Raw genomic sequence first — 15,316 nt, 5'->3', positions numbered from 1 at the left:
CACACACACACACACACACACACACACACACACACATCACACACACACACACACACACACACACACATCTGATATGAGGCTCTGCGGCTCGATGTTCAGCTCGACACCCGACTCGGTGGGGCGAACACACTCCACACTCTCGCAGGCTGTGCTACCCTCTCTCCCATCTCTCTATCTAACCACTTTTTAATTCCCCAATTTTTTACTATCTGTTTCCCCTTTTTCTTTTCACATCTCTCCTGCCAATCTCTGCTCCCCTCATCCCTCCATCTCGCCTTCTCTCTCTCCCTCCCTCCCTCCCTCCCCCCTCTCTTCTCCCCTGGGTGATTCAGATGGGTGATATCATATCAGACCTCTCCATCTGCTATCCACGAGCCAGAGGAAATCTGACTGAGTGAATAAATTAGCCGTACTTGACCTCACGACCCCCCCCCCCCCCCCCCCCCTTTCCCCAGCGGCATCCGAGGCAACAGACTAGAGTCTCCCCCCCCCCTACCCGGGGGATTAGATTGGAGCGCGCGATTGGCCGGTCGAAGGAACGCAGGGAAACAGCCGATGAAACGCCAAAATAACATTTCCGAGATTTTTATCCCCAAAGGGCAATTTGAAGGTGGCTGGCATGTTTAAGCGTCCAATATGTTAAAGATTTAGAGGGGGTGAAGATGTGCTTGTCGCACAAGTGATCGTTCTGGATTTTAAAAAAAAATTAATCAGATCAGCTTACATGCAAATAGGTTATCAGGAGTAATTTTACCTCATTTCTTATCAAATCAGATCAAATTAAATGCCATTTTGTAAGACTTAAACGGCAGCCGCATTACCATAAAAGAAAGTCGACATCTTTGGGGGAAAAGATACAACACCAGTGTGTCCTGGAAAAGGTCAAGCGCGGAGTCGTGTGTACACATGCATAGGGTTTGCGGGACGGCCCGCTCGAGACGAGCTTCAAAGCTGCGTTGACTACCAGCATCAAAGGAGAAAGTCCCTGGGAAATGAAAGGAGAACATCTCTTATAGCTATCAGCTGTCTACAACACTCATTCAAATCAATTTCCAAACCTGATCTCGGCTTTGGCACGCTCCCCCACCTCACACACACACACACACACACACACACACACACACACACACTGTCAAGAGAGAGGAGAAAGGAGAGAGGAGAGAGGAGAGGGCCCGGAGACAGAGAGAGAGAGAGAGAGAGATGGGGAGATGTGAGATGTTTTACATTACCGCAAATGTACAGTAGACTAGTGTGGAGTGTTGAGGACGTCTTACGCTAACACGCCTCTGGTCTGGACAGATGCCACAGAGTCACATTACACGCCTCTCTTCCTCCTCCTCTTTTCACCCTCTCCTCCCAACCTACCGCAGTCCATCCTGGAAATAGCACCTTGAAAACGTAGCCACGACAAAACTCCCATCTTTTCTTTTCTTTTCTTTCTTTCTTTCCCCCCCCCTCCCCCCTTCCAAGTCCCTTTCTCTCACTTTCAATGCACTCCCTCTTCTCCTCCTCCTCTTCCTCCCTCTCCGTCTTTCGCACTTCCTCCGCCGGCGTCCTCTCCCTGTGCTGTATATCAGATCACGCTTTCTCCTGGATAACCTCTAAAGTAGGGAGTGTGTCTGAGGTGTTGATAGCGAGGTAATACACTGATAAGTACCGGGATATTTCAATTTTATTATCATTACCCAGCAGGCCGAGGGGCGGCGAGAGGGAAGGGCCCGCCAACGCGAAGCAGCCAATCCAATAAGAGGACACTGGATATCCCCTCGCAGGCCACGGCGAGAGAGGAGAGGAGAGGAGACGAGGACACGGGGAGTGGAGAATCGAGGGTAAGGGAGAGTGGACGAGAGGAGACGAGGGCAGAGGACAGGAGATAAGAAAAGGAGAGGGGAGGAAGGAGTGGAGGGTAGAGAGGAGAAGATGAGGAGAGGAAACAAGGAGATCAGAGGGTGTGATATCAGAGCAAAGGGTACAAATCTCATCTCCCTGGGTGATTGACACAAGCTTGACACACACACACACACACACACACACACACACACACACGCACACACTCTCCAAACTGAGGCCCTCATCTGGCTCTCCTTGTTCAATTTCTGCGTGTAAAAAAAAAAACATAATTGGCAACAAAATCCTCTTTTTCTTTTTTATAAACACCGCACCGATAAGTGTCCCCGAGCTTATTGCAAACCTGTGACGTTTTTTTTTTTACAAAACATAATGCCAAATGACACGCACCTATGCATATCATCAATGTACGAGTGCAATTACACCCAAAAACACACACACACACACACACACATGCATTAATGTCAGCCGGTGCCACTTACAATCCCATTTGCCACCGAGGGAAGCCTCCCACAGGTTGTCTGACGCCGCGGCGTATGCATTTTATAATAGAAAATGTCACGGCGAGTTGGGGGGGCGGTGGGGGGGGGGCATTTACCACTGCTGTCATAATTTGATTACAGCGCGCAAGAACTATACAGCTGTCGGCGCGATATTAAACACAAACAGCGAGGGGGGAGCTTTCTTTCCACGTCAAATCTGCACTTTAAGTGACAATGTCGTGCAAGTCTGAATTGTGGTGTCAACGACAATGTGCTCGAACATCATTCTGATGGGGGGGGGGGGGGGGGGGGGGGGGGGTTCACTCAGGAAATATAAGCTACAAAAAATGTGTGTGTGTGGCAGAGGGTTGGGAGTATGGGGGGGAGGGGGGATTCATTCGTAGATGTGCTCGTGTGAACATTATTATTGTTCTTTAGGAGTAATGATGGAGGTTGTTTGATGTGCAGAATATCACTTGAGGCCTCCAGCGATGAGAGAGGGAACGTAGACGGACAGTGGAACTCCTTTTGGAGGACGGGAACTCAACGTTAAAGGGGGGGGGGGGGGGGGGGCAGTTAGCCACACTGGTGACAAAGAGGCCTCGTTTATCAAAGCGTTCCTTTCTTCCTTTCTTTATTTATTTTTGGTTTGGGATAAATATTCTTGTCGCATGGCTGCCGGTGAAACTCGATGACTTTTATTTCACCGGTGTGTCTGCTGAGTTTTGGAGAGGAATCCAATTTTTGTTATGAAAATGTCTTGCCAACTGTGACTGTGTGTGTGTGTGTGTGTGTGTGTGTGTGTGTATGTGTGTGTGTGTGTGTTTTTTGCCGCACCGTGGGTATATTTAGATTGTTGACAAGCGTGAAAGTGCCACTCTTAACATTTTATGAATGTTATCTTACATTCCCTCTGGTGAACACAATCACCCTCAAATACACCCACACAAACACCCACACAAACACACACACACACACACACACACACACAAACACACACACACACACACACAAACACACACACACACACACACACACACACACACACACATACACACCAGATCAGGTAAAGGAAATGTCCAGACTTTGAAGAAACAAAACACACAATGGACACACTGTAATGTGATGCACCCTAGAAGTGAATTGCATAGGGGAGGGGTGACAAGACAACGTAAAAACATGTTTCCCCATTTGAATTTGGTATTTTAATGATTAATCATTTGAATAATTTAAAGCTTGTGGTGCCAAAAAGAAAACAAAACAAACTGCCCGTGTTAAAAGTGTAGCCTCTAAAGTTGACCCCCAGCCGGCCCCGCCTCTTATTTTAGGGCGACTATAGAGAGCCACGCCACCGCATAGACATTGAGACACAGGTGACGCAGGGCAACATGAATAAATGACGATCATCATGATAAACTGATAAAACAACCACTTTGCTTTAAAATGCATGAAAATATGGAATATTTGTTTTAGTCTTTGAATCACTGCAGGAGACAAAGAACACGCTGCTCTTTCAAATCTCACAGATTAGATATGTGCCACCCTGACACAGGAAAGAAACACGTGTGTGTGTGCGTGTGTGTGTGTGTGTGTGTGTGTGTGTGTGTGTGTGTGTGCGTGCGTGCGTGCGTGCGTGCACTTTTTAGCCTTAAAAAGCGTGGGCTGACCTGCACACACAGCTCCACTCTGTATTCCACACAGACTGCGGCGCTTGCGCGTCAGCATGTGTGTAAGTGCGTGTGCGTGTGTGTGTGTGTGTGTGTGTGTGTGTGTGTTTGCTGATGTCCGAAGCAACAGTCGATACTATTGAAATTTACTCATTCATGTCTGGCCATGAGGCGAAGCTCAAATGTCCTTGTGAATAAGAATCACACTCATTTATCTCCCCCCTTCTCTCTCTCTCTCTCTCTCTCTCTCTGTCATATTATTTGTCCTTGTCTCCCTCTTTCAGCTGTAAAACCCTAATTTTGTTTCCGAATGTCTTTCAAATATCCAATCTCGTGTTTCTTTTCCTTTTCTTTTTTCTCGCCTCTCTCCGATATGAATTCTGTAACCAGGTTATCCGCTTCGGTCAACAGCTGCTGCTGTTAACGGGAGCCCATATGCATCCGCGGTGAAAAAGAATTACAGTCAGATTTCATAGTATACAGACGCACACACGCACACACACACACACACACACACACACACACACACACACACACACACACGTCATCCTGAGGAGGGTAATGGCACTCGGGCAATATTCAGCAACAAAATCAATAAGGATTTGGAGCTGGTGCAAGTGAACATGCCAGCTTTGTGCAGCAGTCAAATACATGTTGAGATGAGGAGGAGACGAAGAAGAAGAAGAAGAAGAAGAAGAAGAAGAAGAAGAAGAAGAAGAAGAAGAAGAAGAAGAAGAAGAAGAAGAAGAAGAAGAAGAAGAAGAAGAAGAAGAAGAAGGACAACTTTCTTTCCCAGACTCTCCCGCTGTGACTTCCATTCCAACACTCCTGAAGGAAAGTAAGAAGAAGAGAAAAAAAAGGAAAGAAAAGCGAGAGGATTTGCTTCTTAAATAAGCCTTTGTGATTCGGAGACAGCAGACGAAAAAAAATAAAAAGAATCATTCTGGAAGTCGGCCCTGGCCTGTGGCGGGGATTTCTATTCATGGCATCGCCGTCAGCGAGGCCCCCGTTGAGCGGGGCCAGCTAATTCCTGGTACGGACGAGGCTCAATGGGAAAACCACATCATTCCATTGCTCATAGATTACCGACCCCGGAGAGTATTTTTGGATCACTGGTGAACCCAAATCCCAGCATCTATTTATTTATTTTTGTCTCCCCTTAAACGATGATGAATGGGCTTTCACACGTCTGGCTACTGTCAGGTTTTGAACTGTTCCTTTTGAGAGTCCAGAAATACATAACGAGGAGTAATCACAGAAAGCAGTCTGAGAGGACTTAGCTTAATATCTGTGTGTGGGGGGGGGGGGGGGGGGGGGGGGGGGGGGGGGGGGGGGGGGGGAAATAGTCGGCTATAAAACGTTCAAATAAAATCCATATAAGCCAGTTTTCAGGTGACGCCAGCGTCTCTCTGACCGACAGGTGACGGAGCTTGCTATCTGTCCTGCAGTGTGTGTGTGTGTGTGTGTGTGTGTGTGTGTGTGTGTGTGTGTGTGTGTGTGTGGTTCCGGCCGCCCTGCCATGGCTCTTTATTGCCGCGCTGTGCCGGCGTGTACAACAGCAGCCACTAATCTCGCTGCCTGGCAGGCGGACAGGCGGCCGGCTGGCCTGGTTTGTGCTGCATGCAAGTGAGAGCCAATTAGCTCAAGTTTAGCAAGCGGGACACACTGTTGCCAGGTTTGCTGTTCTCACTCCTGAGGGCGGGGGTTGGGGGGCGGGGGGGTGAATTCCAATGGTAATAATGCCCTATATCATAGAGTTATTAATGATGATGAGAGCTCTGCGTGGAGGCCAAAGGTCAAAGATGCTGAGGCTGCAGACCTGGAGCTGGAGGGAGGTTCGGGAGGATGCTCGCCCTAAAAGCAGAATATCCATCTATGAGTGCCTGCAGGAGGGGGGGGGGGTGTATCGGCTGGCTGCACGGATGGAAAAATGATAAGTAGACTTCACAAATAACCGCCTGTCTGCAATCGATGGCACGCAAATGCACCGACGGTGTCTTCTGGGGAGGTGTGAGAGGGAGGGAGGGGGGGGGGGGGGAGATATTAGCTTATTTTTCAAGCAGGGAACTTGTGATCGGGCTCACGGTGTAATTGACGAATGGAAGGAATGATAGGAAGGAGGAGGGTGGGAATCTGAGAGAGATGTGGGGGGGGGGGGGGTGGGAGGAAGAGGACCTCGGAGCGATGTGGAGAATAGAAAGTATCTGACACCCGACACAACTCCTCTCCCCCGCCATTAGGGTAATTCTTTGACTTTCTCTTGTTGCCGATAGCTTCTCCAAGTGATACCCTGGCCCCCCCCCCCCCCCCCCCCCCCCCCCTTATCTCCCTCCATATAACGGCATTACCAGTGGCTGCCTTCTCCAATGCAATCAAACCATTAAACACTGCTCTGCAACCCCCCCCACCCCCCCCCCCCCCCCCCCCCCACAGCCCTGCATGGAGCGATCTCCCTCCAATAGAAGATGACTGGACTCGAGCTACTCGCCTTTCCTGTCATCAATAAGAGGAACAATGGGGCCCGTGTGCATATCACACCGTTTGTTAGGAATCATCATCTGGTTAATATCAAATCCTTGCAGGTTTTTCAAAAAAAAATATGACAAGATAAAAGGATGCTTAATATGAGTTATTTCTGCTTCTATTGACAGTAAATGATGGTAATAAAATCTCACTCATATATATTTATTTTTTGTTTTCATTGATGAAACAATCCAATTTTGTTCAATCTTTCAAATGTCCACTTTCATCCAAAATAGCAAAAAATAGCAAAAAATAAAGCCCAATGTAAATATGATACATGAAAGTGACGGTGTGTCCAAAATGCAGCAGAAAATATAACTTTTGCTCCACGGAACATTTAACAAATCAATCAGAACTGCGGACAGGCTGCAATTTCCAGTGAGAGGGGAAAAGCTCCGTTTGGGAGGTTTGATGCGCGAGACAACATCCTCCCGTTAAATTAATGCATCTGGTCCTCGGCGCTTAATTATGGTGATTATTAACGGCGATAACGAGACGACGACGACACGTTTCAAGATGCAGAGCCGCGCGTGTGTGTGTGTGTGGGTGTGTGTGTGTGGGGGGGGGGTCCTCGTGTCTCTGCGTGTTCAAACACGTGTTATTTACCGGCGACGCGTTCATTTTCAATTACCGAACCGCGTGTCAAATTAGCTGTGTTTATTATCACAACAAAAAGAAGAAAAAAATAATAATAAACCACACGCACACGCACACGCGCACAAGGAAGAAGGAGGGGGCGGGGGGAGTTGGAAGAAGTTGTTTCTGCTTTTAATAAAGAATGAGGAACTAGTGTGCATATTGATATAGGACTTAATAGAGGGGGGGGGGGGGGGGGGGGGGGGGCATCAAACTAGTCGCGACTGAGCCATTCATTTACTATCAGTGTTAAGTTATGGAGAGAGAGGATGTTATATATATATATACATAATAAAGGCCTGGAAATATTTGTGGAATATTTCTGTCGGTCAAATCAATTATAAACACCACTTCCACTTTTCAAAACGTCCTCGTGTGGTGAACATGATTATGGCGCTATATACTTAATGATTATCCACGTCGCCGCGATAAAAGTAAGGTAACTGGTTTCCTGATAATTAAGCATTTATAATTATTGTATTTATTGTTTTTGCTCTGTTGCACATGGCGCTGCCAAATTAAAATAAACTTCACTCCCTGCGGCCATCGATCCAGCGAGAGGTGTGAAACGGACATTAATTTTAGTTCACTTCTCGCCGCGCGAGGGAGGGGGAGGGAGGGAGGGAGGGAGATCAATGGCGAGCAATAACAGCTGACTGCTGAGGGGGGTGGATGGGGGGGGGGGGGGGGGGGGCTGACAAATAAATCATCTTTTGCTACTTTTACTACAACCTCGACACTTGTTTTGCGCTATACAGACGAGTCCTTTGGGAAGGGGAGAGGAGATGAGGCCTAAAGGAGCCAGCGAGGAAACTGAGGCGTTCAGTTCAATGTGGGAGAAAAACCAAAGTGCACAACTGCATTTTAAAAAAAGGGCCCGTTTTAGTGTACAAAAAACAATTTCTTTTTTATATTTTTTGGGGCTGAAAATAAGCACTTTACGTGATTCATGTGTGCGTATGTGTTACACCCAAAGCTCGGTACCAAACAGGACTGGTACTTACAAGGAAAACATCCCAAATGATGCCAGTTCTTGTTTTTAAAGTAAAATCAATTTATAAATTAGACTGCCATAGAAAAACAAACAATAATTTTGTTTTTTTTTAAAGCACGAACGCGTTTGGACATGGAATAAAAAGCCGCGTCCTGTCAATGAAGTAAATAATGAAATGATACGGAAAGTGTCGACGTGAGGCTTCCGCCTGGACGGCACCGAGACCCCATAGACACATACAGAAATATCAGAATTTGTTTATTAAAAAAAATTCTGAATTTAAAAAACAAAACACCGGTCAATTTAAATTGTGTTTTAATGACATTTGTAGTCCTTCAAATAAAACAACGCGACTGAAATAATACCGTCGAATGTGTCAATGAAAAAAAATTATTTAAACTGAAATATGGAGGTTTTTGTAAACCGAAAAAAATAAATAATGAAATACAGCTCCACTCTGCATTAAAGGACAGCATGTTTATTATAAAGAGGAATGGGCTGTGCACCATCGCCTTTAGCGGAGGAATGACATGGATGATTACAGGTGCTCACTTTTTATTTAATTGTGTTAATTAGAAAATATGCTACCCCCCCCCCCCCCCCCCCCCCCCCCCCCCCCCCGACACCCTTTTTTTCCCACCCTTGTATCTACTCCCTATTTAACACGTTGTAAATATTGTTCCTGTAACATCTCTCCTCCTCCTCCTCCCCAATGTTCCACTTTTAAAAGATCATTATTGCTCGCGGCCGCACGTGCGTGCCTGGGAAATGAAAAGGCTCTGTTGGTCGTTATAGAGAAGCCAGGGCTGGTTGATCTGACAATCAATACGATCAATGTGAAGGGATTCATCACGCCGCGTCCACTGCATCTGGAGTTTGTGTGTTTGTTTGTTTTTTTTGTGAAGAAGAAGAACTATAATAATTCAATCTTCACAGTGCGGTGAGTTCAATGACCCGCCTCGGGCGCACCTTCGCTCCCAACGTGTGTTTTCTTTTACGCGATGTTTATTGCTGGCAGTGAGAGGACTTTTTTTTTTTTGGACTTGAAAATTACTACTAATAGGTCTGCTGCATTTTTTTTTCCTTCTCTTTACCCCCCACTATTAATTTTATTATTCCCTGTTCGGGGTGTTGCGGCTTTGTTCGGCGGCGGCGCGCCTGGATCCGTGCGCGTTTAAGCGACTGCTCACTTGTTTGCTTCAGTGAGGTCGTTCCTTTTAACCCCCCCCCCCCCCCCACACACACACACACACACACACCCACACACACACACACACCCGCACAAAAACCGCATTGATGTGATTAAGGCAAGAACACGCGAGCAATAAAACAAATAAATGAAGCAGCACAAATTAGTGAAATATTTTTTCGACTATAAAAAACTACAATATAATATAAAATATCAGAAGTCCAACTGACAAAAGAAATAAAAAGAAAGTAACATGTCCACAGTTGTCATCGTCGGCACACGTCAATGAATCAGAATGTTGAATTCATACAACTAAAAAAAAAATATTAAAACGAAATAAATGTCCCACAAACAATACGAGGAGGGAGATCACACAAATTCCTCGTTTGTGTAAACATTCCTGGCAATAAACGGTTTCTGATTCTGATTCTGATTCTGACATACAGACACAATTACACAAACTCCTGTCATAGAGACGTGGGAGATGTTTGCCAAACATGATGAAAAATAAATAAACCTGAGTTCTGTAAAAATAAATAAAAGTACTCCTTTCTTCTTAATGAGACGCGGTAGGACACCGACAAATGTTAATATTGTATCCGGTAAAACCGACACAGCAGCAGCGGGACCTGGTGCTTGGGAGAAGCCGATTTTGGCTAACTGTGCTCGGCCACGGAAGGCTGGAAGGCCCCCGGGACTTCCTCTGGCTGGGCGCTGCTTATTTAGGGGGAGGATGTAAATTATAGTGGCTCCCTAGTTAACAGGTGTTTCCCCAACTGTGAGCCTGTGTGCACATATGCGTGTGTGCGCACGTGCACGCGCATACTACACAGCAAATCGAGTTTCTTTTTTTTCTTTTATCCAAGCCGTCTGTTTCTCTTTGAGAGAAACAATTGAGAGAATAATGTGTTGCGCATTTGAGGACTTATAGGGAGGCTTTCCCCCCTCTCTCTCTCTCTCTTTATTGTACTCCCGTCTAGTTTCTATTTCGGTTCTTTTTCACAATGTTCTGGTCATTTACATTTTTTATTTTTTATTTTATAATAAATAATAAATAAAACTACAGAAGTTCAAAACCCGAGATCCGAAACGCAGATTGGTGATCCCACGAGGTTGTGGTGCAGGAGTCCTTCATAAAACACACATCTGTGTTAGGGGTTCATTCAAATCCGCCTCGGCAGGATCCTTTATTGGACCCCACAATAACAGGGCCACTAAGCGGCCGTTTAACCCGCATGGCCCTCATCCGTGTGAGCGCCTTGGTGCCGCAAAGCAACACTGAGTTTCAGAATGACACGGTGCGCTGCTCTTCACGGGAACAACTCAAAGTCAACTTTGAGATGAACCCCCCCTCCCCCCCTCCCCCCCCCCGGGGGCCCCGCTGAACGACGCTCCTTATCGAGGACCTAACTGGTCCTGATGCGGTAATAAAGACAGAGTTTCTCTGGAACACAGTGATTGTATTTTTAATTATTTTACTGAGAGCTTTGAGGTGTAAAACTCCAGGATGTAATCAGTAAGAGAGTGACCCGCCTTCAATCAAACGCAATGACAAAAAAAAAACCCAAAAAAAAAACAATATTAGGAGTTGTTAAAAAAAAAAAAAAAAGTCGAAATATTAGCAGCACTGTGAGCGTGCAGCACTTGTAATGTACTAATTAATGCGCGGTGGCAGTGATGTGTGCGTAATGGCACTGACACGCGCACTAATCTGCGCCAGAATTCGAGTGTTTTCCAGGGAACCACTTTCTCGCGTGTGGTGGTGCACGCGCACGTCCAGGGAGACACAAACAAGACATAAACGTGAAAAGGTTCCGTGTCCAAAAACGGAGCCGGACCGCGCGCCGTGACTCCTTTTTTTTTTCTTTCTTCTCTTCTCCTCCTCCGATTTATTTTACGCGTGGAAAACGCCCGCGCGCCGCGGCGTCCAACGCGCACAATCCCCGAGGAAGAAAAAAAAAAAGTTGAACTAAAGGACTCAAAATCCGCTTCCAAAGCAGAGAGAACGCGGAAAAAGAGAGAGAGAGAGAGAAAAAAAAGAGAGTGGAGAGACAAAGTGTTGGAGCTTTCAAACCCAACAACAACAACAACAAGCACAGAAAGACTGCCAGTGTTACTCACCTCGCTGTGCCACAATCCGCTTCTTCTTGCAGACGACTCCTCGGTTTCCGGCTCCTTCTTCTTCTTTCTGGTTTTTATAAATTATTATTATTTTTTTTTTATCCTCACAACAAACCGAAAACTTTTTTTTCTGCGGCGTGGAAATATCAGTAAGCAGCGGCAACCTTCTGGCTCTCGCGCAGCAGCAACGGAGATAACGGGAGGCGCTTTGTGGAAGCGAAAAAAAGTAGTTAACACCTCCCCGTTAGGTTACCAAAGCGCAGCCGGAGAGGAGGACTGAGAGAGCGAGGGGGGGGTGGGGGGTGGAGGGGGGAGAGAGAGAGAGAGAGAGAGAGAGAGGGGGGCTGACTTTCCTCGAACACGGCGCAAAGTGGGGGGTATCAATAGCGCGATCGCGCGTGCAGCCCCTCCGCTGAAACACCGAGAGGGACGATCAAGTGAGAGTGGAGCCGCGGAGGGAGCGCACGGAACGCAGGGACCGCGGTGGTGGTGTGAGGGGAGGAGGAGGTGGAGAGGTCTGGTGGGTGGTGGTGGTGGTGGGGGGGGGGGTTCTCACAGTGCTCGACGGCGACGTGTGTGAGGCTGGAGCTGGGCTGCGCGAGGCTGAGTGTGGATGAGGAGGGAGAGAGGGTGGTGGTGTGTGTGTGTGTGTGTGAGTGTGGTGGTGGGAAGGGGGGGGGGGGGGGGGGGGGGGGGGGGGTCCAGGGTCCACGGCGCTCCGAGGTGCAGTGCTGCCGCGCAGCGCTCAATGGCTGACTGACAGACACACAGACCGAACACTCCGAACACTTTTAATTTATAATCGGTACTTCTTAACTTCACAACGTGAGCTTCTTTATTATTATTATTCTTATTATTCTTATTTTTATTTTTTTTATTCTTATTATTCTTATTATTATTCTTATTATTAGTTTTATTTCACCACACCGCTCCAAAACAAGCAGTCTTTCTCGTCTTCAAACAACCTGGACCACTCAGGTTTCATATTTTACTTCTCATCAGGTGACCCGGACAGTGTTCATTTGCAAGATGAAAAAATAGAAAATAATAATGGAAATATTTCTAAAGTCAACTTTGCCCCCCCAAAAAAGTGTCTTTATCCGGAACAAAATTAAAGTTTAGTGACCGTGTGCATGCGTGGACACTGTCGTCGTCCCCACCCGCAAACCACCTGCCCCCCCCCCCCCACCCCCCCCACTCCGCCCTCCCTGTCTGGTGTTTCGTTCCCCTGGGTGATTTCCAGTGCGCTTTGTGCGCAAAGTGAATGAATTATCCCCCTCCTCTCTCTCTCTCTCTCTCTCTCTCTCTCTCTCTCTCTCTCTCTCTCTCTCTCTCTCTCTCTCTCTCTCTCTCTCTCTCTCTCTCTCTCGCTCACCCGGTGGAGAGACTGCTCGCCATAAAGCCAGTGAAGTCCACCTCTTAACAGAAAGAGGTGGACCAGACACTCTTATAAAGTGGGCTCTACAGAGACTGAAGTTGCAGTGGGACCCGCAGGAAAGTTCAACCGAGCCGTCAGCTGTGCGGACAAAGTCCAAGATATTAACGACTAACAGCGCATGCGCATTTGATGGGAAAAGTCGAGCCACAAACGAGTGATCTTTTTTTTTTTATCGTGTAAAAATACAATTATTTTAAAAATACCCTTCACCCAAGAAACAATGTTTTGCAACCGGTGTTGGATTTTTGTTGTTGTGTTTGTTTACAGAAATGATCCCTTGGCATCTGGGATTCTTTGTGTGTTCTTTCTCTCCATTCAACTGACATTACATTTGGGAAAAAAAAGAAAAGAAAAGAAAAGAGACTTTACAATCATTCATAACCTCCAACAAAGCCACTGAGCCTCCTCGTTCAATCATCCGACCACCATTGCAGCAAACTTTGAAGAGGGGAAACATGCAAAGATCATTCATGGCACAACACACACGTTCTATCAGCCTTGGAATATTTCCAATTTGTGGGGGTTCAATTTAAACACATCATTTGAGCATTACGTTTGTATGTGTCTGTGTGTTTTGGGGATAGAAAACAACCCAGTGTCTTAGACCGAGGGAAAGTGAGAGGGACGGGGAGAAGAGAGGCCTCCTGTCCCCGTCTTCCTCTCCACTACACCCCCCTGCTGGTCACATGTGGAACTAACATCCTCAGACTAACATTTTTTAAATGATTTTCTATTCTGTGGAAGCTTGTTTTGTCTTTGTTGACGTGATTTGATTCAAACTAGGCACTGAGAGGGTACAAATACATAAATAAAAGCAGGTGGGCATAGGTGGATTAATGATATGGATTATTATCACTTTGTAGGGTCGAGAATGTAAGTTGAAAACTACCGGTAGCTTATATAGGGTGCATGCATGGTTTAAACATATCCAGTCTGTGGGAAAAATCCTATTTAGTTTTTGGATCCACATGATATCCTCCTGACACAAATGAAATACTGGGCTGGGCTGTGATAACAGTGTGATTTCTTTGCCTTCATATTTACTTGATTCCGTCCAATTTCTCCCAAAAAGTGACACCTCCCACCTCCAGTTCATCACGCAGGATGTGCGCTGGTTTCCCAATGGAACTTTGAGCTGTAATCTACCGATGCTTTAGGTAACAATAGCGTGGGAAAAGTGAAGAGGGTCGTGTGTGTGTGTGTGTGTGTGTGTGTGTGTGTGTGTGTGGTCTCCATACACATGAGGGGCAGGAGCAGTGCCATTAGTGGTGTGTTGTCTTGCTAATAGGCTCAGTTTGGAGTCAATGGGCTGACTGAGGAAGAGGACCATCCATGTATTAGATCCCTCTCTATTCAAAGTCTAATGCCACTCTTCAGCTCCACCCTCTGATGTTTTTAAATGCTGTCTCTGTGCGTATTGACTATAGGAAGCACTTTGATAGCACCTGTTGTCCCGCTGAGGCATCTGCCCCGCTTCTTTCCCCCGCTCCAGAGCAAAGGAATTCCCCATGCCGATGCAAGGCGGATGTGCTGACTCTTTACCCACCGAGCCCTTTTAGATTGTTTGGGTTTTATTTGAAGCCAATGCAGAAGCACCTTTAACCTGCATTCCCTCCCGACTCGTTTAAAAAAGAAGTCTGATTATATGGAAGTCTGTGAGAAAATGACTCCACTTCTCACTTGATTTATTCCCTCAGTAAACATTGTAAACATGAGTTTATGGTCTCAATCTCTAGTTTCAAGTCTTCTTCAATACAGCATGATGTTCATTATGTTTCAAAAGCTTAATAGGCACTATTAAGCAAGACATTTCTGCATTCGAGGCACAAACAGCGACCACCTGGGTGAAAGTCCCGAGTTTCTAGAGCCACCCATCCACCCAGACCTCTTTGATGTGGTGCTGGCCACACTGCGGCTTCAGGCAAAAGAAAAAGAAGAAAACACAGCGTTGTCTGACTGCAACACCACACGAGTATGTCTCCTGTCCCACCTCAGCGTGATCAAAGATAAAATAGTTGCCACATTGTAACAGAGTTGTAAAACCCTGTTTCATATTACAACTATTAGTGTGGCGTGTGTGATACGCTTTCAAACTCAGGGATCTATTTTCTCATTACTATTTGCTCTGTGCACTGTGGGCCACATCAGCATCATGGCTGCCCTCAAAGGGCCGGTGGTAACTAACACTGTGTAAATGTAACTACTCCCTAACATATTGTTAAATAACTGTCTCTGCATTTGATTATTGTTTATTCAATTCAATTCAGTTTATTTTGTATAGCCCAATATCACAAATTACAAATTTGCCTCAGAGGGCTTTACAATCTGTACACATACGAAATCCCTGACCTTTGACCTCACATCGGATCAGGAAAAACTCCCCAAAAATAACCTTTCACAGGGAAAAAAGGGAAGAAA

The 15,316-nt window shown here is 46.3% G+C and overlaps 1 protein-coding gene across 4 annotated transcripts in view; it reads right to left on the bottom strand.

Moving 5' to 3' along the window:
• rnf220a (ring finger protein 220a) overlaps positions 1–11,710 on the bottom strand; it is a 155,456-nt gene extending 143,746 nt beyond the window's left edge. For 2 of the 4 annotated variants that reach the window (XM_034555329.1, XM_034555330.1), the window contains exon 1: positions 11,461–11,710. The gene's annotated coding sequence lies outside the window, so the exon portion shown is untranslated. The remainder of the gene's footprint in view (positions 1–11,460) is intronic. The other 2 variants (XM_034555331.1, XM_034555332.1) reach the window with 1 other exon arrangement.
• Between the last annotated feature and the right edge of the window lie 3,606 nt (positions 11,711–15,316).

The sequence above is a fragment of the Cyclopterus lumpus genome, chromosome 17 (genome assembly GCF_009769545.1).
Source record: "Cyclopterus lumpus isolate fCycLum1 chromosome 17, fCycLum1.pri, whole genome shotgun sequence".
NCBI classification, from domain to species: Eukaryota; Metazoa; Chordata; class Actinopteri; order Perciformes; family Cyclopteridae; genus Cyclopterus; species Cyclopterus lumpus.
Note: the sequence above shows the minus strand (reverse complement) of the source record. Positions and strands in the feature narration are given on the sequence as shown.